The 24,075-nt window shown below is 38.6% G+C and overlaps 1 protein-coding gene across 1 annotated transcript in view; it reads right to left on the reverse strand.

Moving 5' to 3' along the window:
- FUG1 (Translation initiation factor 2, small GTP-binding protein) overlaps nt 1-24,075 on the reverse strand; it is a 57,676-nt gene that overhangs the window by 6,748 nt on the left and 26,853 nt on the right. The gene's annotated exons all lie outside the window — the stretch shown is intronic.

A 24,075-nucleotide genomic window follows, 5' to 3' on the forward strand; every position in this document is an offset into this window, starting at 1 on the left:
TTGGTGAGATGGGGAAACTTGAAGAAAAAAAGGAGTGGTGGGTTCTTCAAAATGTGTTTTGTGTGCTCAGGCAAATGAATTAGCTCATCATCTGTTCACAGAATGCAGTTATGCCAAAGAAGTCTGGCTGAGTGCATTTGCTAGGTTGAGCCATCGAATTCTTTGGCCAGGTACTTGGGATGAGATGTTTTTGAATTGGAGTAAGAAAAATCTCAGTGCCTTCAAAAACAATAAAGTTTTCCAAAGAATATGGATTGCTCTTCAAAAATTTATTTGCTGGAAGATTCAGTTGGCTAGACAGGAATAAGAAGATTTTCAATAATGAATCGAATAAGCCAGAGCAAACAGCTTCTAAAGAAAATGCCCTTCTATCTGAATATCTTCAATGCAAAATTCATGGCAAGGATCAAGCTTCGGACAGTTTTGAAGAGAGTCGGGTTTTACAATTCAACTTGGCTTTTGACGTATCTTTCTACTTTCGCAGCTCTGGTTCTCTTCCTTTTCGGCAGTTTAGGAAAGACATTCAAGAGTTCCAAGTATGGTGGTTGCAGCAACACTCCTATTCTCTCTATTTTAATTAAGCTTCAAAGAATAACACAGGGTCAGCAAGTGCAGGGGGTGGGGTGTTGGAGTCTTCATGATCCCAGAGGAAATAAGATAGCTCACTACACCCAGAGTCTCGAAAAGGTTTCTAATAACCTGGCCTAGGCATACTCTCTGTGGTGTAGTCTTTCCATTGCCGAGGGGGAAACCAATAGATCCTTAATCATTTTTGGAGATTCAATGTTGATTGTTAAAGCAATGATAGCTCATTCTAATCCAGTGAGGAACAAGTTAAAAACTCTTATTTCCAAAATCACCCATGATCTCTCTTCACTTGATAAAGTCGCATTCTTCCACACTAAATGCCCACTGAATGTGAATGCAGATCACTCAGCCAAGGTTGCTGTAGATCTAAACCCCTGGAACTTTGTCAAAAAATGGGGGATTAAGCTTTGCATAATCCCCTAAATTAAACAAATGGATATTAATGAGTGCTCCATCCAATATGATTCAATTAATGTGATTAGGTAGGCTGTGTCTTGGGAAGGACAGTCGGAGGAGCTCCATACTTCGATTCCATTTGCATTTGCAGACTCAACTCATGGCATGTCAATGCCCTTTGATGCTTGGGATTTGACAACTGTAGAAATATGGTTGTTTGGCTCTTGCAGGGATGAACTGTTAGTCTTGTATCTCTATTCTTGTTGGTTTGAGGTCATGATGATGGTCTTGATGGTGGTCATTGTTCCTGGTGAACTCAACTGTTTTTTTTAGTGACATCGGAGGTTCGTCATCTCTGCTTCTCTCTCTATTTGTCCCCACGGCATCTGTGTCAAGTGTCTAGGGCCATGCTAATCCAGAGCTGTGAGTTTTAGAGGAAATTCAAGGTGGTTGGTTTGTGGTGCAAGGAAGCTACTCTTTTTCAATGTTGAGATCTGCTTCCTCCCATTTCAATCTTAGAGATATGATAAGGTAAGTCCTAATTTTCTGGCCTTTGCTTTTTGGTAATCCTGTAGGTAGTCTTCAAGTTCAATATTTCTAGAAAGTCTAAAATGGCATAAAATTCCAACTTGAATCTGTTTCCCTTTCAGGGTCCTTCAGAGACACATTCACTTAGGTGTGATGCTATTGCTTTGATGATATCTATTGCTCATCCTCTCAAACTCAGACTTGCTCTTCCACTACATTCCATCAGATACATGCCTAAGCTCTGTCAGTTTAATTCTACATCGTATATAAACTCTTGTGCCCTACAAATCATTTATGTGCTAGCAGATGGTCCTTCATGATGATATCTCTTTTAGTTGATATGTGTGAAGTTCATTGCTTAGAAGTGGTGTCGATGGTTTCTAACTTGTCATGACATGAGAGTACTAAACATTGGATTTAAACTATTAACACTCTTAACTAAGTAAAGGTTTTATTATTTTGTCTCATCTACCATGGAGGAACATAATTGTCCTTAAATAAGTGTGTCTTAACCTAATCCAAAAGTACTACTTGAGAATCGAGATCAAGGCAAATAGTGTAACCCATATCTTAATCATACATAATGTTTACATTGTTTTCCTTGTCCAAACATCCTGTTCACATAAAAATACTATCCCTGCTTATATATGACATATCGAATGTCATCCAGCAAGATCTAATGATGAAATTAAAGGAAAAATCAAGGCAAGACTAAGTCAAATAAAGCTGAAAAAAGGCTAAGAAGTGAAAATCATGAATGTAAATGACAAATTTTGAAAAAAAAAAAACTACACCACATCATTAAAAGGCCCATCCCCTAAAGTACTATGCAAAAAAGCATATATAGAGAAAAAGGACTAGTGAATCAAAGGAAGAATGAAAAAAGGGTAAAGAAATAAGGTGTTGAAGTTGTAATTCTACGAAAAAGAATCCCTTTCAAAGGTTTGCAAAAAATAAATTCAAGAGTCCTATTTAAAAATGGCTAGTTGAACCAATTATAGACCTTAGACATCATTATTATGACTTTGAGTGTATTTACACAAGTTCTCCCCTTTCCCTTTCCCTTTCCATAAAATTTTCCTCACCTTTACCTATTTCTAACCAAGTGACCTAGGAAATACTTTATGTCCTAGGAAAACGACACAGGTAACGAGGGTAAAGATCTGCCACCATGGTAAATTTTGGAAAATGTGTAAATTTAGCTTATAAGTGTATAGGGGATTATCTATGTGATGTACCTAATGGCTTGTTTTGAAGCTTGGTTCATCATTATAGTTTGGGCACCATGTTGAATATGTGCACTATAGCTCAAGATCTTTGTACCTATCTACAATCGTATTTACCTACATTGGGATCCATGATAGAACACTTCGACGATGACAAGGATACCACATCATCACATAGGTGTTGTCCACATCAGCATAATGTGTACTTGGCATTGCACGGAGTACACCTGGACATGTCATTATGGTTATTTCTTCATTTCTCTAGCACATGTGAGGAGGTGCCCTCTTCTTGAGCCCATTTCTGACATGTGGCAATCATCTTCATGTATTTTTTAGCTAGGTTTTCTCTCACGGTGGGAACATTACTATGCATCATTTTCTCTCTCTCCTATCCACATATGTGCCTCTAGATACTTCTAGAAGGGGGCGCATTGATCATTTTTGACCATATCTACATGTATGAAGCTTCAATAAGCTTTTAGAGAGGGTGCACTTTCTCTCTCATCCTTATCCACAAGTGGAGAGTTTGTTAAATGTTTTGAAGAGGGGCGCTCATGTTCTTGACCCCCTTGACCCTCACACATGTATGGATAAGGTTTTTTTGCTCAAAAGGGGAGGGCACACTTGTTATTTGACCTCACATATGTGGCAAGTTGGTTACTTTTCTCACTTTGAGGAAGGCACCCCACCTTTGAGGGTTGGGCTATTATTTCCAATGGTTTTGAGAGCATTGTTTCATCTAGCCCATGATATGAGCACATGGTATTGTATTGATGGTATTGGATGCCTCTCTTCCTATAAAAGGAGAACTCGTCTTGCCTATTGTGAGTGTGTCCTGGTTATTTCTTTAGCAATGTTTAGAATTTTATGAGAAGATAATAGAGTTGTGACACTCAAAGAAAAAAGGCTATCGTCAAGAGGGTATCAAATCAAGTGAGGTATGATTTTAGCTTTGTATCTTATTTCTTTAAAAGATCTAAGTTTAGAATTACTAGCATTAGAGATGAACACATGTGGCTTCTTTCTTTATTATTAGATATGATTTGAATTTCCCTATGGTACCTAGGGTTTAATTTTATTTTTTGAGTTATTTCCCTTTTTATGTGTCCAAGCTTTACTTGTCTTAGCTAGGAGCTCCTTTAGTAGTTCTAGGATATTGGAGGACTTCAACACCCAAAGTGAAAGAAGCATTGCTAAGAGACTTCGACACCCCATTTCCCAATAGTAAGGGCCATTTATTTCTCTTGTTTCTTTAACCATTTTTATTGCCTTCCCCTTTTTTCTAAAATTTTCAGTTATCTAGGGATTAATATACGCATCATTTCATTTGTAGATCACATTACTCTAGTAAAGGTAGACATTTTGATTCCATTTTTCATACATGAGCCTCCTAAAGCAAGTCAACTTTTTTGTCATTGGTTTCACGACAAGTCGACTTGTCTTATAGTGCCTCATGGCTTTGATTTCTTGTTTAATCATCAACATAGATCCATCTTAAGCACGGATCTAACATGAGCTGAGAGGGACCAAATTTCTTTAGGTGTAAACTTACTTTAGATTGCAAAAAACAATGTGTAATTTTATATTGTTTAAATTGTATTTTTGAATGTTATAGAGATTGCATCAAAAGATGGTGGGTGGAACAGATCCCAGTCAGGGGCTCCAAAATGTACACCTTAAGGGCAAGGTTAAAACATATCAAGTTGAAATTAAAACAATGGAATAAGATAGAATTTGGGAACATCTTCCAAGTGAAAAAGGAATTGGAACAAGAAATGGAATGGAAACTTTACAACAGAAGTTGATCACAGAAGGCTACTCAGAGGAAAGCAGAGGAGAGGAAATGGAGTTACTGAAGCAGTGGGAGGACAAATGTAGACACGAGCAAATTCTATGGAGACAGAAACCCTGAGTGTTATGGCTCAAGGAGGGTGAGAGAAACACTAAGTTCTTTCATCGATCAACGATAGAACATAGGAATTCCAATCGAATCCTTAGAATTAAGGATGAGAGGGGGAAAACCTACGAAGCGCATCAAGATATTGAGAATGTCTTGGTTCATCACTTCCAAAAAATAGCAGAAGAACCCCAAGTGGATAGACAAGAGAATATCCAAAGGATTGTGAGGCATATCCCTAAGTTGATCACAGAAGAACACAACAAGAATTTGAACAAGTCAGTCTCCATGGACGAAGTGGCCCTGGCTGTGAATGAAATGGCTAATGGAAAAGCCCCCGGACCGGATGGATTTACTATTGATTTCTTCAAAGCCTATTGGGAAGTAGTTAAACATGATATTTATGAAGTGGTGGCAAAGAGTTAGAAACGATTCTCAAAGCCTTGAATTTGACTTTTATAGCCCTTATTCCTAAGGAAGAAATGGCCAACACCCCAGAGAAGTTCAAGTTGATAGCTCTATGTAATGTTCTATATAAGATCATATCCAAAGTAGCAGCCAACAGGATGAAAACAATTCTTCCCTGTCTGATCTCGGACGAACAATCAGATTTTGTCGAGGGAAGACAAATTCTGGACAATGTTATTCTTGCACATGAAATAGCACATTCGCTAAAGACCAAGAAAAAGGAAGGTATGATCATGCAACTAAATTTGTCTAAGGCTTATGATAAGATTAGTTAGGAATATATGGAATCGATGTTAGAAGCGTTTGGTTTTGATGAACACTGGATCAAATGGATTATGGCACTGGTCTCATCACCCAGCTTTTCAATCCTGATTAATGGACTCCCGGCAAAACCTTTCTTTCCGTCCAGAGGAATTTGGCAAGGGGACCCATTGTCTCCCTTCTTGTTTATCTTAATGATGGAAGGCCTAGGGAGGGCAATTGGAGCGGCCAACAGAGAAGGAGACATAAAGGGCCTTAAGCTGCATGAGGACGGTCAAGCGACAACACATCAACAGTTTGTGGACATTCAAAGCCATCATGGACACCTTCATGGCTGCTTCAGGTATGGAGTTAAACCAGTCTAAGTCCATGATTTTTTCTTTAACACCCACATTGCTATCCAAAGAAACTTAACAACTATTTTAGGGTTCCAAAGGAAATCCCTCCCATCAAAGTACCTAGGAGCCCCCCCTAACAGTGCAAGCTTGGAAGAAATCCAATTGGGAGAAAGTAATCTCTAACCTTGAAGACAAGGTTAAACGATGGACGGTGAGAGACTTGAACTTGGCAGGTCGATTGGTCCTAGTAAAGGCGGTGCTTCAGGCTATCCCAGGCTACATGTTATCCATCCTACCTGTGCCTAAGGGAGTGCTCCAAAAATTAGGGAAGTCCAAAGAAACTTCCTATGGCGAGGGGCAGAGGAAAAACGAAAATGGGCACAGTGGCTTGGAACACGGTATGTAAAACAAAAGATGCAAGAGGCATAGGGCTCCAAGATCCAAAGATAACAAACAAAGCAGATGGAGCCAAATTGTGGCGGATATGGTTAAAAAGAGGGGAGACTCCATCGGCAAAACTGTGGAAATCAAAATATGCCCCTAATTGCCAAACAAAAAACCTGGTTAGGCTCCCGAGTTCAATCAAGGGGGGTCGGTTATATGGAATTTGGCTTGGAATTACAGAGACATCATACAACAACATTGCTTTTGGGAAATAAGAAATGGGAAGGAAGCCCTATTCTGGGAGGATGCTTGGCAACAACAACCGAAATTAAATAGACAGGAATGACTACCCCTCCAATTAACCACAGATAGTCAGGGATACAAGGAAGTCGACCAATTCTGGGCATGTTGCACTGAAATTGTCAAAGTTTTAGGGAAATAGAATTTCCAAAATTTTCAACAAGGATCACATCACATATCAACAGTCTGTGTGTCATGGTCATCCCATTCTGCAAGTTATATATTGTAAATGATCTTAGTAAAACCTTGAGTCTATGTAAAAACCTAGGTAAGCCTATAATTTGATGACGAATTCCATCCTAGGAGGTTTTTTAACTTCATTGGTTACCTGTGTTTTTTGACACAGTGAACCAGAAGAGTTTTTTCCCTTCAGCTTAAACCCCCAAAGCTAGAGTGAAATTTATTGTCGGATTATTAGGTGAGTCCTAGTGTTTTGGTCGAGTCTAATGTAAAAGTGGTCTGGGAATAGTTTAAGCTAATTGGTTAAATTATTTTATTACAAATCACTTGGTTTACTAGATCATATTGGGTCGCAGATGGGTTATGTGTCTTAAGGGTCTAAGACAAATGTGTATTCCCTCTGAGTCTTGTAAATAAAAAATCGTATGTATTAGAGGGTTGGAAAAACAATTAATCCCTTCATGTGTAAATTAATTAATTTTTCTGGCAAAATTAAATTAAATCCTAACCCAGAAAATTAATTAATTGGAGTCAAGTTAAATTGTCTTAGGAAAATAAATTCTCCAAATGGAAAAATTTGTGGGTCTTAAGAATAAAATTTTAAAGGTCCTCCACCAAGGGAATATTGTCTTTTTCAAGAAAATTTGGACCCTTGGACATTGGTGGTTAAGTCAAAGTCAATTTTTTAGGAAATTAGCTCTAAATAATTAATTTTGAGCTAATTAAAACGGAATTAAATGATAAATTCGAAAATTCTTCAAACATAAAAAATCGGGGGCAAGGATTAAAAGATTTTGTAGTGTTTATCAACGGCTAAGTTTATTTTGACAAGGATCAAAGAAACTAGCCGTTATTTTTCGATTTGGAGATTTATCTATAAATTAGAATCATTTGAGTCTCTAGTCGTCTTGATCTCTGGCTAGAATTGTTGTTGAAGCATTTTGTAAACTATTGTCCCGCTAGGAACTATTTTTTTCTACTATAATAAAAGACTTTGGGGTGCAACTCGAGGTGTTCTTGTCGTTGATTTGTGGTATGTATTGACTACGGGCTTCCTATATGGTGTATAATATTATTATTTTGAGATAATACATAGTGTGCAGATACTCAATCCTTGGTCTCCAAGTTCACAGACTGTGGGCAAGGGTTACTTTGCTTGGATCTCTACTTTTTATATGGTGGATTGAATCTTCGCTTGGGCTATAGTGATCATTAATTTTTCTGAATCGTTTTAGACATTCTTTCAAGGAAAAATAAATTATTTTCTCAAAATCTATTTTAAAAACCCATGTATATTTTGTAAATTAAATTGTAAATTATTCTTCTAACTTGGGTTGGGGTTTTTAGATTCATTTTGTATATATTTGAGGTTTAGGTGTTGTAAATTTTATTTTTGCAAGTTAGATCAAGGAGTCAAGTGCAAGAAGAGCTACATCTAGGCCCTTGAGGGTAAGATCTAGTCTCTTGAAATTTTTTACAAGGGTTTCAAACTTTTCAGGGCTTCTAGCCTGGGTTCTGCCCTCCTTGGCCTTAGCATCCCTCCTTTCTCCCTCTTTCTCTAAGCCGCAGCTCTCTAAGGGGTTGCAACCCTTCCTTTGTGGCCTTTAGGCCTTAGGCCTTTCCCTAAGCCCCTATACCCTCCTCATCCCCAACGCTAGCCTTATTAGGCATAGAGCTGGTCTCTTGTGGCCATATTCTTCATCCTTGGGCCCCGATCTACCATCTTAGCCTTTTTGTTGAAGAATCTAAGGCAATGGGGTATAGTAGGATTCTTCTAAACTTGAGATCAATTTGTGAAGCTCTTTTACAATTTATCTTGTTAGCTTAATCTTCTTCTTCTAATTATTAATGCATGTGTGTTTACTTCATCAAACTGCTACCAAAAACATAAGAACAAGAACACAAGATGTTGGCTCTTCGCAAGGGAAAAACCTCTCTTTTAGAGAGGAAAACCCTTTCGTAATTTCTCTTATTGAAGCTTCTATTGATCAACGCCAAACCCTAGACACTTGACAAGAATATTCTCCAAGCACAAGTCAAGTCCTTCCTCCTTCCTGCACTTTGTTTCCCCGGCACTTCGTCCTCCTTCTTCCGGCACTTCATTCCCTGGCACTTCATCCTCCTCTTTCAATTGTTGATAGTCCTTGGTATACCAACTCTAGAAGAGACTCCAACCTTTGATCCTTAGTGAGATACTTTACCAATGAAGACACCTTCCTTCTCTTGACCAACCGAGCTTTTTCTTGATCTGAGGTTGCAGACTTGATGTGACAGTATTGCAGCCCTAGTTTCTCGAACGTGTGAGAGGTTTCCTTGTGTATTTGATCCTTTTCTTCTTCGCTTGAGAGAGTCTTCTTCGCTTAAGTAGGAGGCCTTGTAGGCCTATGTTTCTAACCCAAAGAATGAGAGATGAGCAACTGTGATGTGACTGTTGTAGTGACCGTAGACAGCCCTCCTTTCCTCACACGTGTGATTGCAATTCACCCTAGAAACAATGCCTTAAACTTTGATTATGTCTCCTTCTTCATTGCACTAGAGGCTCCTTATCTCTCTTTTCCTTTACTCTTTTCTCGGCTCTTTTTCTCGCTATTTTCAGAGATGTGATAGCTTTTCGTTGGAGGAGTGGACAACCTTTATAAAGAGAGGATTGTCCCTCCTTTAGGCCGACTTGAGTTTTCTTCATCGTTTTTGCTTCTTTGAAGATGTCGTTGCATGGAGAGGGGACTTGACTTTGCTTGGAGGGATATCTTTTGACTCTTATACAAATATATACATGGTGTAACATGCTCGTAAGGGTCTTCAACATTTTCTTTTGACTCTTTGACTTATCTATAGCACTTTGACATGTGCCAGACCTACTTCAATGAGCAAAAAACTCATTGATAAATATAACAAAAAAAATATTTCTTTTCTTGAAAAAACACAAATATCAAAAGTACATTTATGAAGACCGAACCTAGTTACACTTTCTTCAACATTTTTATCCCCGCAAATTCACTTCTCTTAGCGTTGTTCTCCATTTTCTTGGTCTCTTTTGCCCTAAAATGACCTAAAACCCTAATTTGAAGTTTTAAGGCTAAATACTTAGCAGTTTTGCAGGCTTAAAGTCTGAAAATTCATATTTTGCAAGCGATAACGTGATCCCAAAGTTTCAGCGATTTTCAATGGTGGGATCTTCAAGGCCTTGGGCCTAGGGTTTGACCTTTAAACCCTTGTTTTTTGTAGTTTTATTACAGCAAGCAAATTACTAATAATTAGGCCCTAGAGTCACAAAATAAATGGTCAAAATCATTTCAAAGTGCAAAATCTTCATTTTCACAAATTTTGGCATTTTGGGTATTTGAGTTTTGGCCTAGATCTAACATCTAAGCTTGCTGGATTTTTCTGCATAAATGAAATTTTCTGCAGTTCTGAAATTTCTGAATCAAATACTTAACAAGGGCCAAAAACTGAAATTTCCAATTTCCGGAAAATTTTACTATTTTTTGGAGATATTAGGGCTTGTCTTAAGCATTGTTGGGTTGTTGCTCTATCACTGTTTCACTGTTGTAATAACATATCAGTTCTGAAATTTCTAAATCACATCCTCTAAATAACCCCAAAATTTAATTATTTCAAGTTTGGCGAAATTTTTCTATTTTTGGAAATATTGGGCATCTATTTTTTACTTGATTGGTTTGTTGATCTGTGGTTAACTCACGGCTGTAACAAACGTATCAGTTCTGAAAATTGTTGAGTCAAACTGTCTAAAAGCCCTAAAATCAAAATTTTCAAGTTCTGGTGCATTGTACTATTTTTGGGCATATAGGCCATCTATTTTGGGCAGTTTTATCTTGTTGATTTGTCTTTATTTATGGTTGTAAATCAGAAATCAGATCTGAAATTTGACTGAATACAACATCTTAAAGTGATCTAAGCAGGGTGAAATACATTTGTTGGTCATTAGAATTTCAGTGTTTTATGTGTTGGGCAAGTTTCATCGTTTGAGGTGGTTCGTACACTGTTGTACTTGTTATAACATTGATAAGATCTGAATATTTTGAAGTAGTATCGCTGGTATAAATTTGTGATTAGCATCTTGATTGGCTATTTTAAGCATTTGGCATCTTGGGTTACTTGGTATCTTGTGGAATATTGTTGAAATTTACACTTGTATCTCTAAGCATTTTATCTTGTCTAAGATTGCAATTCACTATTGTTAAGTACTCTTAAAAGGATTCTAATTAAGTACTTAAACAACTTAAGAAAATCTTAACTCAAGATAAATCCCACTCATAGTCTCTTGCATAAGCATACTAGATCTAGATTTGCATTAATATTTACCTCCTAGCATAAGCTAAGTTAATAGAGGACAACCCTTCTTATCTAGCTTTAGGAGCCTTGGCAACTCTTCGGTGGTTAACACGGTGACCTTGCAGTTGTCAAAGTCATAGTCTCTGCAACGCCAGAGGTATCGGGTGATAGAAACCTAATAGAAGATATCGTTAATCAAGGCACTAGCCTGCTTCCTGTTCGCCTCCTTCCCACAACCTACCTTGGAGCCCAGCTTCAAAATAGTTATAGGAAGGTTACACTTAAACTAGGCATTTAAGTAAAATTTACCAAGATCACTACATCTCACATAGGTCCTAGGACTTGCATGCGTCCATCCGGCCATTTGGTTCCAATTCATAAGAAACAAAAATTTGTGACTCCATTAAGGCATTGGTCTCATAATAGAAAATCTAATTTAATCAATAATCTTGCTTAATTCCAACCAAGTGGCTAGGCCACTCATTCGTGTGTCCCAAGTGAGTTGACTCTCAACTTGCTTTCCTTCGCTCCATTCCATAGGGACTACCCCCCATAGCCTGCTATTGTAAGACAGCTAGAATGGAGTGGGCGGGAATCAGAGTGAACTCCCATCCTGAGAGTTGTTGCGATGCCTGTACAATCCGGGTGACAACATTTTTGGCACCATTGTCGGGGACCATTTTATTGGACCTTGGCATTGACGACATTCTCGTTAATCTTCATAATCCTCTAATCCATTTTCATCTTCTTGATCTGTCAAACACCATGCTTGTTGGTGCTCTGATATCTCACTAATCTTCTTATCGCCTTGCTCACTCTTTTGTTTGCACTTTAACACCTGGACATTTGGGTTAGTTTCCTGTTTGGGTGGCAATTCCAATTTTTCATTTATTCACAAAATCTTACATTAGAAAGAATCTTGGTAGCTTGGTTAACCCCGCTCTCAGAGCTCAGTTAAACAAATTACATTCTGGTAAGCATTCATTTTTTCTCAGACAGGAAGCCTTCCTTGATATCCACCTACTTCTCCCTGACTAACTTTTTAGTTTTTTCCTTCTAGATTTTGGAGATAGATTCATGTTCAAGTGGCAACTCCACTTCTTTCATTTTTTACAAGAATTCCTGCTAAAGGCTCCCTTCTTGTGGATCTCTTGATTTTCTTGAACTCGGATCCCTCTCTCTGACATCCATTAGCTTCCCTTTCCCCTTAAGCAAGTCATCATGGATGACTTGTCCGTCCCTTTTCGTTGTACTAACACTCAAGGTTATCCTCATGACCTTCCATAAGAGGAATATGGGTTTAAAGAATTAATAGAGATCGTTAAAAGAATATAGGTTGAGGATAATCAATTTGTTGACATGCAGAATCTCATAAAGAAGATGCAACAAAATCAAGTACACCATGTTAGTGATCAAGAGGATGTGCCATATTGTAGATATTGTAATCACTGTCATGATGAATCCACTTGTGCCATCGCAAGAAGAATTTTCGATAGTACAGAGGCAGGGACCAGTAACCAAATAATGAAAAGGAAAATGATAAGCGTCTTGTTAAGGAATTAACTCAAATGATCAAAGACATGCAGTCTAGTCAAGCAAAACTAATAGCAAATCACGCCAAAGAAATGACTTCCATGGGAAACAGGTTACAAGCAATGGAAGTTGCTCAATATAATCAAAGGATCAACTTTCAGAACATGGTGGATACCATAGAAGAGGAACATGTTGAGAAGCTAAGTTCCATAAAAGCAAATCTTAAGAAAGAAATGAATTCTATTCAAGAAAATCATAATAAAATGATAAAGGACATGGAAGCTAATCAAGTATCTCTTCAAAACAGGTTATTAGCTAAAGAAGAAAGGCATATTGAGGAGCTGAAAATCGTGGAAACTAATCATTCTAATCAGATGACCACCATGCAAAACCATTTGATCACCATGGAGGAAAATCATGCCAAGAAAATCAATGCCATTGAGGATAGGCTACAGAGCTTGATTAATGACATGAAGGTTGATCACATACAACAAATGAAAACTATGGAATCAATACATGCAGACAAAATGAATGTCATAAGAACTGCGCAGGTCACTCTTCAAAGTAAGCTACAAATGTTGAAAAAATCACAACTCCAGCCAAGACCAAAGGATCCAGTACAAGAACCTCCCAACCCGTCCAAGAATCCTTCATCTTATGAAGAAGTCATTGATTCCATTGAGAAATGGTTAAACGAAGATGATCCAGGCATTAAGCAAACAAAGGGAAATTAGATCGATGATTGCAACGCCGATCCAATGGCTTTGACAAAACAAGGTCACAAAAATAAGGAAGAGCATGTCACAAAAATCAGTGGCATTCCAAATTTTCTAGAGGAACTTTATCCGAATCAGATAGAAAGTTGCATGTCAATCATATCAACATCGCATCCTACCGAGTGCAAGCGTAAAAGGCGAAAGAGAAGAAGGAAGAAGTTTGATGCATCCGATTTTCGAGAGCAACTCGATATTCGGATAAGGCAAAGTCCTAGCATTGTCATAATTCAGCGTGGCACATCCGAGAAGCAGCCCACAGATTTGCCGAAAAGTCGACAAATGCTCAGTATGCACTAAGTTGAGGACATATGACGCCATGGACATCGTTTTGTATAGCATATCTAACCCTGTTCCCCTTTTATTTCATGTCGTTAGATAGTTTATTTCACGCATTTATATTATGTCTTTTATATTCCAGGTTATTAGAGTAGGTTTTCTATTCCAACTGTATTTTCTATATATGCATGATGATTTCGATGTTGAATGGATATCTATTTGATGGACTTTGTTTCCTTGGATGAAGGATTTTGGGATTCTCACGTTACTTCTTGGAAGCAACATGTCCCCATTTGGAGCCAGATGTTGCACTCAAATTGTCAAAGTTCCAGGGAAACGGAAGTGCCAATTCTTTCAACAAGAATCAGATCACATATCAGCAGTTTGTGTGTCATGGTCATCCCATTCTACAAGTTATATATTGTAAGTGAACTTGAACTTAGTAAAACTTTGATTCTATGTAACAACCTAAGTCTATAATTTGATGACGAATTCCATCTTAGGAGATTCTTTAACCTCGCTGATTACCCGTGTTTTTTGACACGGCTAATCAGAAGATTTTTTTCACTCTAACTTCAACCAAAATTTAGGGTGAAATTTATTGTCGGATTATTATGTGAATCCTAGTGTTTTAATCAAGTCTGATGTAAAAGTGGTTTGGAAATAATTTAAGCTAATTGGCTAAATTATTTTATTACAAATCACTTGGTTTACTAGATCATATTGAGTCCCAGATGGATTATGTGTCTTGAGGGTCTAAGACGAATGTGCATTCCTTTTTTGAGTCTTGTAAATAAAAAAACATATGTATTAGAGGGTTGGAAAAATAATTAATCCCCTCATATGTAAATTAATTAATTTTTCTAGCAAAATAAAATTAAGTCCTAAGTCAAAAAATTAATTAATTAGAGTCGAGTTAAATTGTCTTAGGAAAATAAATTCTCCAAATGGAAAAATTCGTGGGTCTTAAAAAGGTCAAATTTTAAAGGTCCTCCACCAAGGGAATATTGTTTTTTCAAGAAAATTTGGACCCTTGGACCTTGGTGGTTAAGTCAAAGTCAAATTTTTTAGGAAATTAGCTCTAAATAATTAATTTTGAGCTAATTAAAATGGAATTAAATGATAAATTCGAAAATTCCTCAAAAATAAGAAATCAAAGGCCAAGATTAAAAGATCTTGAAGTGTTTATCAACGGCCAAGATTATTTTGACAAGGATCGAAGAAACTAGCCGTTATTTTTCCATTTGGAGGATTTATCTATAAATAATAGAGTCATTTGAGTCTTTAGTCATCTTGATCTCTGGCTAGAATTGTTGCTGAAGCATTTTGTAAACTATTGCCCTATTGAGAACTATTCACTCAAATTATCTCTAGGAACATTCACTCATTCATACATGACCCATGACATGATGCAACGCTATAAAAGATCAAATTCCCACAATTTCGCATAAGAAAGCAGAGATTTTTCAGCTTAATATAGTGAAAATCCCAGCGACATGCATGTGACAAAAGTAAATAACAAGAATAGCATTAAAAGAGCACTTACATGTAAGAAAGAGTATATCCAATTATCAAGAGATGCAAATAGAGAAGCTCCAAGACAATGAAAGAGATCCAAACATCAAAATTCATCCATTCATCCAAACTCGTCCTCCAAGAAGAATAGCGAAATTCTCACAAGAGGACATAACCCAGCCGAAGTGATGATGATCAAAATGAATCATCTCACTTCCATTTATACACTCTCTAATCAATTCGATTTAGCTAAATTGGCCTAATTGAGCCCATAAAATAAAATAATGTGCATAATAACAATATTGTTGGTGATAAACCCACCAAATAGCTGAATAATGTAAAGATAAGCCTCTCAAGAGGGTCGAACGATCAACAAAGTGAATCGTTGGGCCTTTGAGGAGGCCTAATGAGGTTCAAAAGGGTGCCATGCTGTAGAAATGAACTCCAAGCATAGTGGACAAGGGGTTGGCCCCTTATTTTCCAAACAAGAACCTGTGGTGCTCCCAAGTGGGTGTGGGGGCACAAAAACGTCCTCATGGGTCTCCAAATAGATCGAATATGCCTATAGACCCTCTGTAAGGTGTGGGGTAATAACATAAGCCCTCCCAATGCAGCGGAAGACATCCTAGAACATTTGCCAAGTGTATGGTGCAACTATGGAGCTAACAAAGCATTGTGAACCAAGTGCATCAATCCTCATCCTAAAGGTGGAACACGAGCCATCAATGAGTGTTGATCGGGTAGTGGAGACAAGAATACAAACCTAACCCACTCTTTCTACCGAATCCCCCTACCAATTCATGCCCAAAAGTGCCCATGACAAATAAGGAAAATTACTCAAGTATACCAATGAAAAGTCATACCTTTGGGGTCGGAGGCCCACCTTCAAACATACATTCATAACAGATGGACGAGGGACCACATGGTTGGCTCAAGTGGTGGAGAAAGTGGCACATTGAGCTATCTGGGAGCTGCAAGGGGTTGTTGGCTCTCAACTGAGGACCATCTAGGGGAAAAAATTTCTCATATGCATACTACCCAATGGCTAAGAAACTGAATTCGTCCTAATCCCATTGCGTGTCCCAAATCGGTTGCATCAGATGCGATTCAGTGGGACACATGTCCTCCGATCGTGTCCCGATCATATCCGATCGTGTCCAGGGAATGAATCCATCGTGTCACGATTCTGGGACATGTGTCCCTTGATTTGATGTTCCATAAAGGTCAATTTTGGGTCATTTCTCCCTCACTTTTCTCTGTCTCCCTTGTTGTGGGTGTGTGGGAGCGAATAGCAAAGGGTTTGGGAGCATTTTGGAGGTGATTAGTCTTATTTACTGGCAGAGGGATGAGTGGTTGAAGGGAAAGACAAAGATGTGGGATGTATTTCCTGATGATATGCATTTGGATAGTAGTGTTGAGATGGCATTGGCCAACTTGGATCTTAATGAGCCAGTGCTAGAGCCTATCACTTTTGATGATGGTGATAATGTTGAGGGGTCATCCTCCACACCAGCAAATGCAAAGATGACATTGGATACAGAGGAAGAGGATGTAGCAAAGGAAAGCAGTGGCAACCATGATGATGACAGTGATGTTGATTTTAATGATGATGATTGATGACTCATGAGCTACCTACTGCCTTGAGGCTTGTAGTTGTTTTGTATTTTCTATTTCTATTTGCCATTAGCATTGTTACTACCTATGTAACACATTTTGATTTTGATGACTTAATGAGAAAACTGTAGTTTCTTGTCTTTCTCCTATTAGATCATTTATGAATCTGTCAGAATTGTATTTGTATGCATAATGTTACTTTGTAAAACTTGCATCCAGATAAAGATCTACGTTTGAATCAATGAATTTATATCATGAATGAGAATTTGTGTAAGAAATATCTAATTTTTAATATATGTGTGTGTTTGTGTTAATAAAATAATATATAACGTGTCCTGTTCCGGGGGGTCAACGTGCCCGTGTCGGACACTCAAATCTTCGTGTCCTGCGTGTCACGTGTCCCCGTGTCAAGTGACTTAGCCGACTGGTGGTGGGTAACATTTGTCTCCAACTAGGACATGAGCTCTCGAAACAGTGTGTGAAGTCACTCGAACAAGAGGTCATGAGAACACCAACAATCTCTTGGTACTGCAGACCTATTACCTGCACATATCAAAGACCAAGCACACGGGGCAGCATGTTTTTGTGGTGTCTTATGATCACCCATGCTTAATATTAGGCCGTAAAAATCAACAAGAAATTAAAGTGCAAATTTAATCTAAATGCAACTAATCTATCATGAGAATATCATATGATGTTAGTTCTAATGAAAAAATAAGCATGAAATGCATCCTACCCTAACATGCATACGACGAAGCTAATATTAAGTGTAATCATAAAACCAGTGCAACCAACATATCATCAAATCAATATAAGTATGTCTGCCTACATGATTACTCATGCAGCAAATCCCAAAGCGAATGCAAACCCAATCACATGGAGGATGATGTGAGCGAGAGGCAGGCAAATATGGTTTCCATATGAGGTAAGAAGAATCCCTAAGAGAAGGAACATGAGCCAATCTAGAAGTGTGGGGCCTTCCTGGTAAGTACACAATGGTGGAATGAATGATTACCCTTAAGAACCTCTTTATCACAATCACTGTTCATAATATTGTGCTTTGTAGGTGCCACAAGGTGGTGATGGGAGGGGAACGAAGGGTGAGGGAAAGAAGGAGCGCAACAAATAGGTTGCTCAAGGTGATGGTCACATTGGAGAGGAGAGGTCATGGAGTGATCTAAACCTTGAGGGTGTGTCTAAGTAAATAAAGTATAGTCAATGAGGGGCTCTTCCTTGACACTATACTCAGAAGGGGGAAAGGGCTCATGGTCAATTGAGATCATATGACAAGGGGTGAGGGAATCACTTACGGATGACTCAAAATGATGAACAAGAAGGAAAGGCGATGGAGGATGTGAGGTATTGTATTCAATGGGGTTCCTTTCCTGAAAGTTATATTCTGAAAGCCCAAGTGATTTGGATATATTCCTAGAATCACAAGGCAGGTTGGAGCAAGGACACTATCAATTCCCTCATCATTAGTATCAAAGATAGGGTTTTCCCAAAAAAGAGAATCAATTACTTCCAACTACCCTCTTTCATGCAAGGGAAAATAATGATCCTCCTTCCCAAGGGTATCGATGGATATGTCATCATAAATAAAGGGAAAACCAATCCCAACCTCATCCTCCTTGTCGGTGTCATAAATGGGAGCACAATCAAATTGAGGACCAACAATTTCCCATTTCTCCCTTTCGATGTGGAAAGTAACCTCCAATGTCATCTTCCAAGGAGCTCATGGGATCACCTTCCTCAAGGTTCTTAGAAGGAGAGTCATCAAGAATAATATCCTTGAGAAAGGTAAGGTCAGACTCAACTTTACTTTCCATAGCCTCATCTTCCCTAACACGTGTTCACAAAATCATCCCCCTTTTCGTCATGTGGACCCAAGGAGGACTCACCTTTTTGTTCATTATTTAGGTTCCCAAGTGTTGAAAAATGTGTAACTAGGTTCGGTCATCATTAGTATGAAATGTATTATTGTATATATAAAATGAAAAAGAAGTTGTTATTATTATTGAAGCATGGGTTTCATGTTCAAGTTCTTTTATTTTTTAAGTCAAGCACCCATTGAATGCTTCTAGGGTCTGTCCTAGGTATAAGAGTCATTGTCATATAAGGAAGACCCGATGGGTACATTGTAAATTGTAAAAGAAAATTTATCTTGTCTTAAAAATGTCAAATTACCTCCAAGATCAAGTCGGCATAAGTGAAGAGACATGTCCACCCTTGACGGAAGCCTATATATAAGAGGAACTCGTCCTCCATTTGGATCATTCACTCACTCATCTCTCATACAAAGAAGGAAGCAGCAAAAGGACAAAGAAAGAAGTACGAAGAAAAAGTCGAAGTGTTTTGGGTCTCTCTACTTTCTTTTGGGGATGCAAAATTAGGGTTTCTGCACTAGGGAAGTCTAGAAATTCGAATTTGGAAGAAGTGTTGACCACTCTGTGTCAGCGACCCCCTATCAGTACACCCCCTTTTTTGCAAAAGGGATATTGCTTAATCAATGTGTTTGTGTCGTCCAGTTATCATCATCAACTTAATCATCATGTTATAATGTAAACCCATTATGCATGTATATGATATAAATAATCTCAGCAAAACCGTGTCATGTATGTCACAACCTCGGTAAACCTACCTTTCTAGTGACGATCTCCATTCTGGGAGGTTTTTTGTCTCACCGATCCATTCTCAGATGGTCGGCAGAGTTTCCCCTCCAGTCTTACCCTAAAGCTAGAATGGATTTTGTCACTAGAATCTTAGGCATTCCTAGTGTCCTAGATCGAGTCTATGTAAAAGTAATTTGGGAATAATCATAACTCTCTGGTTATATTAGATTGTTACAAATTACTTGGTCTGTGAGGGTCTATTGCAAATGTGTTTTTCCCCTTATAGTGTAAAAAATATGAAAATCATGATGTAAAGTGTTTGGAGGGTTGGAAAAATAATTTATCCTGTCATAGGTTAATTAATTAAATTTTCTGGCCAAAAATTAATTAAAATACTAAGCCAGAAATTTAATTAATTCTAGGTCCTAGGTAAATTTAAATTCTCCAAAGACAAAATTCGTCGATCCTAAAAAGTCAAATTTTAAAAGGTCCCGGGACTAAGGTAAATTAATTATTTTGCTAAATTTTAAACCTTTGATCCCTAGGGATTAAGTCAAAGTCAATTTTTTTGGGAAATTAACTCAAAAAAATTATTTTTGAGTTAATTAAAATGCATTTAATTAAAAATTTCGAATTTCCCCGAATATTTAGATATTTCAACGAACGAGATTAAAAGAAATTTTAATCTTCATCAACGGTCGAGATTACTTTGACGAGGATCACTCAAACTAGCCGTTGGAGGATTTATCTTTAAATAGGAAGTCATTTGTCAGTTGATCTATCCGATCTTTGAGTCGTGTGCTTAGCAAGAAGCTCTTGTGTAATCTTTTTCTGGATAATAAAGACTTTGGAGTTAAATTCTATTGGTGTTACTCTTCATGGGAATAATGTAAGATGTTTTATTTTCATGCATTTTTTTTTTCTTAAGCCATTGATGATAGCTTCTGAAGAGTGATTTGAGTACAAGTATCTTGCTCTGTCGTTGGGGTTTGAATAATAATCTAAATTTTGAACGTAATAGCAGGTATCTTGCTCAGTTGTTGGGGTTTGAATAATAATCTAAATTTTGAACGTAATAGCAGGTATCTCTATTTGTCTGAATTTTATTATTATTTTCTCGCTCTATTTTTTATGCCTAGATTGAATTTTGCTGGGAAATCTTGATTTTAGATCCTCGGGCATTAGGAGAAGTTTTCAGTTGGACCAGCCAACTCTCAATCCGTATTTTCTGAAAGGCCCAGCTAAATTAATCCTAGGATTATCATAAGATTTTTATTGGTGATACATGAAGGGTTTCGAGTTAGCACCTCCTTTAAAATTTAAAAAATCTTTTAATTTTTGTGCAACATAATGATAGATTTGGCTACTTAGAGCCTTTAGCTTGTAATTATTGTAGTTTAACTGGGTTTCTAGGTTTTTATTTAATTTCATCATTGTATATCTCATTTCTGGGTGTTTAGTTTTTGTCATTACAGGGATAGATCTAAAGGAGAATTCATGTTTGAAGCTAGATCTAGGCCCTGGAGGGTAAGATCTGGCCTCAATATTGTTTTGCGGGGACATTTTTTTAGAATATTTTTACAGTCCAAAGGGTTTAATAATTCTTAGATCTGGAAAGTTTTATAAGGGTTTCAAGGATAAATCTGAAGCAAAAGGATTCAACATTTTAATCAAAATTTTCTGGAAAAAAAATTAGTTTTTCGGGCTACCATTTCTCTGTTGCCCAGGGTTTTGATCAGCTGCAAATTTCGAAATTTGTTTTTTACAAAACCCCGTATTCCTCCATTAGTCCCTTGTGGTGCCTCAGTTTCTCTTCAAACCTACATCTTTCCCTCTGTTTGTCGATGTCATCCTCTCTTCTTTATTGCATGAACCCTTCACGTTGTCCTTCTTTTGCGTTGCCATCCCTTCATTGCTCTTTGTTGTGTTCTCCCTTTTTCCCTACTATTCCACCTGCAAAGAACCCCTATCGCCGCTCTTCTTCCTTGAGTCTCCAACGCTGCCATTTCTCCTCCGCACGTCCTTTTTTTCCTCCATCGACCTACAACCCTTTGCCATAGCTCTCTGCGACCCTCATTTCTCCTTCACTGTCGTCAGTCTCCCTCTACTCGTGGCCTTCAGTTTCTATGCGCCCTTCTACTTTCATTTCGTTGCCATATTTCCTTCCTCTAAAATGCTGACATCGTCCCTTCCGCATCGACCTGAGTACTGCCTCCTCTCCCTTGCTCAAGCTCCTCTTTGTCGTCGACATCCAAACCTGCAGGTAAACAAAAACAATAACATTTGAATTCCTTTTTTGTTTTCTTTCTTTTGTTTTGACTTGTTAGGGTTTTACTTCTAAGAAATTCGATTTTTTTAGGTTTCATTTCGATTTTTTTAGTTTGCTTGTTTCAAATTTTTATTTTATGTTTGATTTTATTCGAAAACTTAGAAAGAATTAAAAAGCCTTTCGATCTTAATGTTTGTGACATTTGATTTTTTTAAAGATTCAATTTTTCTTATTTTGTCTCACATTTTGATTTTGTTCTTTTACTTATGATTTTTTTTTCATTTAAAAATTTATAAAACATTAAAAATCCAAGAAATTATGTGACTTTGATATTCCTAGAGATTTAGGCTCTGCAGCTAGGGTTTGAGCAAACCCCGTGACGGCGCAGAGTATTCAGTCCTAGCGGCGCTGCAGCAGTAGGTTAACGCAGATCGACTACACTCATCTAGCATAGAGCGGACGAGAATGGGCAAATCTCAGGGGGGGGCTCAAAGCCCTCCCCAAAAGTTGAAAAAGAACCGACAGCACAACCAGGAGCGACGCACTCAGGAATGGTACATGAGGAAGGGGTTAACAGAGAACCCCCTCAGCAAGACAATACAAACGCGCCCCTAAACCAGGCAGGAAGAAATAATGAGACACCAAAAAGAGATACAATGCACACAGAAGCTCCAAAGGTAACCTCGAACACATGCAAACCCATAGCAACTGAAAGGCCAAGAATAGAACTACCCAGTCACAGAATCAATGGGAGAATCCAGTATAAGAGGGACCATGCACTCATTGGAAAATTTATCGGATTCTGGCCAACAGAAAGAGCATTGCAGGGATGGATCTCAGCCAAATGGAAACCCAAGGGCCATGTCACTCTACGTCTAGGGCCAAAAGGGTTCTTCACGGCGATTTTTTTCTGCATCAAGGACAAGAACTGAGTAATGGACGAAGGGCCATACTTTTTCAACTCAGCTGGTCTCTATTTACAGGAATGGGCAGCAAGATTCAACCCGGATAAGGAGGATCTCAGCAGGGCACCAGTATGGATCAGAATGTACTCATTGCCAGAGGAATATTGGGATGAAGAGTCGCTAAAAGACATAGGAAATGGACTAAGGGAATACATAAAAGCAGCAGAAGAAACGAAACTGTGCAAATACACATTCTACGCTCGCATTTGCGTCTTCATGCGCTTGGATAAGGCCTTACCAGACTGAGTAAGTCTCTCTCACGATGTCTATGAATGGACTCAACCTTTGGATTATGAACATGTCCCCTTTCGTTGTCGCAAATGCCATGCGCTTGGCCACCTCTTCAGGGATTGCCCTCTGAATGCCAAACCCCAATCCCCCAATCCCTCTGAGTTGCAAAACCAAGATGGATTTACCAAGGTTACCAATTGAAAAAGACCGCATAGAAAACCCTCAAATGGGAAGAAACCCCAGCCAGATGCTTCATCCCTCCCTTCAACTAGCAACAGCTTCGAGATTCTAGTCAATACCATTGAAGATCCCCTGCTGTCCATCCCAAAGCTCCAACCTCTCCCTGCCTCTGCTCCCCCCCCTCCCCAGGATCCTCTTCCCCTCCCAGTCAACCGGTAAAGAACCTTGGGCCTCCTAAAGATACCAGAAAGCTCTTGAGTGGAAAGACAAAGGATATGGAGGTGGACCCCCCCCCATCCAATCTATGAATACAGCCACAGCCCCAGAAGATATGGATCAACCACAAATGATGGATGAAGAGCCGGAAAGTATCGACCTAGGAGGACTCGATATCTTGGAGCTAGAAGCAGCATGCAAAAAGGAGTTTAACAGGATATCGGAGCACCAACTCAACACGCTGGAAGTCATTTTAGCCAGGGCGTACCAGCAGCATCAGTAGGCATCCAACCGGGCAGCCACTAGGACGAGAGCCTCACTCCAAAAGATTCCAAGAAAAGAGGGCGAAGAACCAACCTTCAGCGAACAATTGCGTTAGGGAAAATCCTGGTTGACTCAGGAAGATATGCAAAGCTGACCAAGTACTACAAACCCACCATCAATAGTGAAAGATGAAGCTCACATCATGGAATGTAAGGGGGCTCAATAGCCCAGGAAAACACAGAATGATTAAGAACATGATAAAGCAGGAAAGGCCACAAATTTGTTTCCTTCAGGAAACGAAATGTAACAGTGATACTCTGGGAAACATACTCTCCAGAGCATGGGTAGGTAGCAGATCAGTGGCAGTGGATGCCTCTGGGACATCTGGCGGGCTCGCTATAGCATGGAACCCGCAAACGATAGCGCTCTCAGATATACACGCATCCCACCACATCATCCAGGTAAGCTTTCACATTCTAGGCACCAACATTCATGGGCATCTAACGAATGTCTACTTCCCTCAGGAAGCGGGCAGTAAAATGGCTTTAGTGGACACGATAGAAGCATTGAGTCTACACAGATTCCACCCCCTGTGGATTATTGGAGACTTTAATATGATAACTAAATTAGAGGAAAAGAAAGGAGGTCGAACAAGATTGGAGCAGGAAAATGAGCACTTCAAGGAGTTCATTCAAAACAACGCCCTTATTGATACCCAGTTTTGCAATGGTACGCACACATGGAGCAATCGAAGGATTGGAAGGC

This window comes from Pinus tabuliformis, chromosome 2_2, assembly GCF_031772625.1.
Source record: "Pinus tabuliformis cultivar Carrire ecotype Pingquan chromosome 2_2, CPIR1, whole genome shotgun sequence".
Lineage (NCBI taxonomy): Eukaryota > Viridiplantae > Streptophyta > Pinopsida > Pinales > Pinaceae > Pinus > Pinus tabuliformis.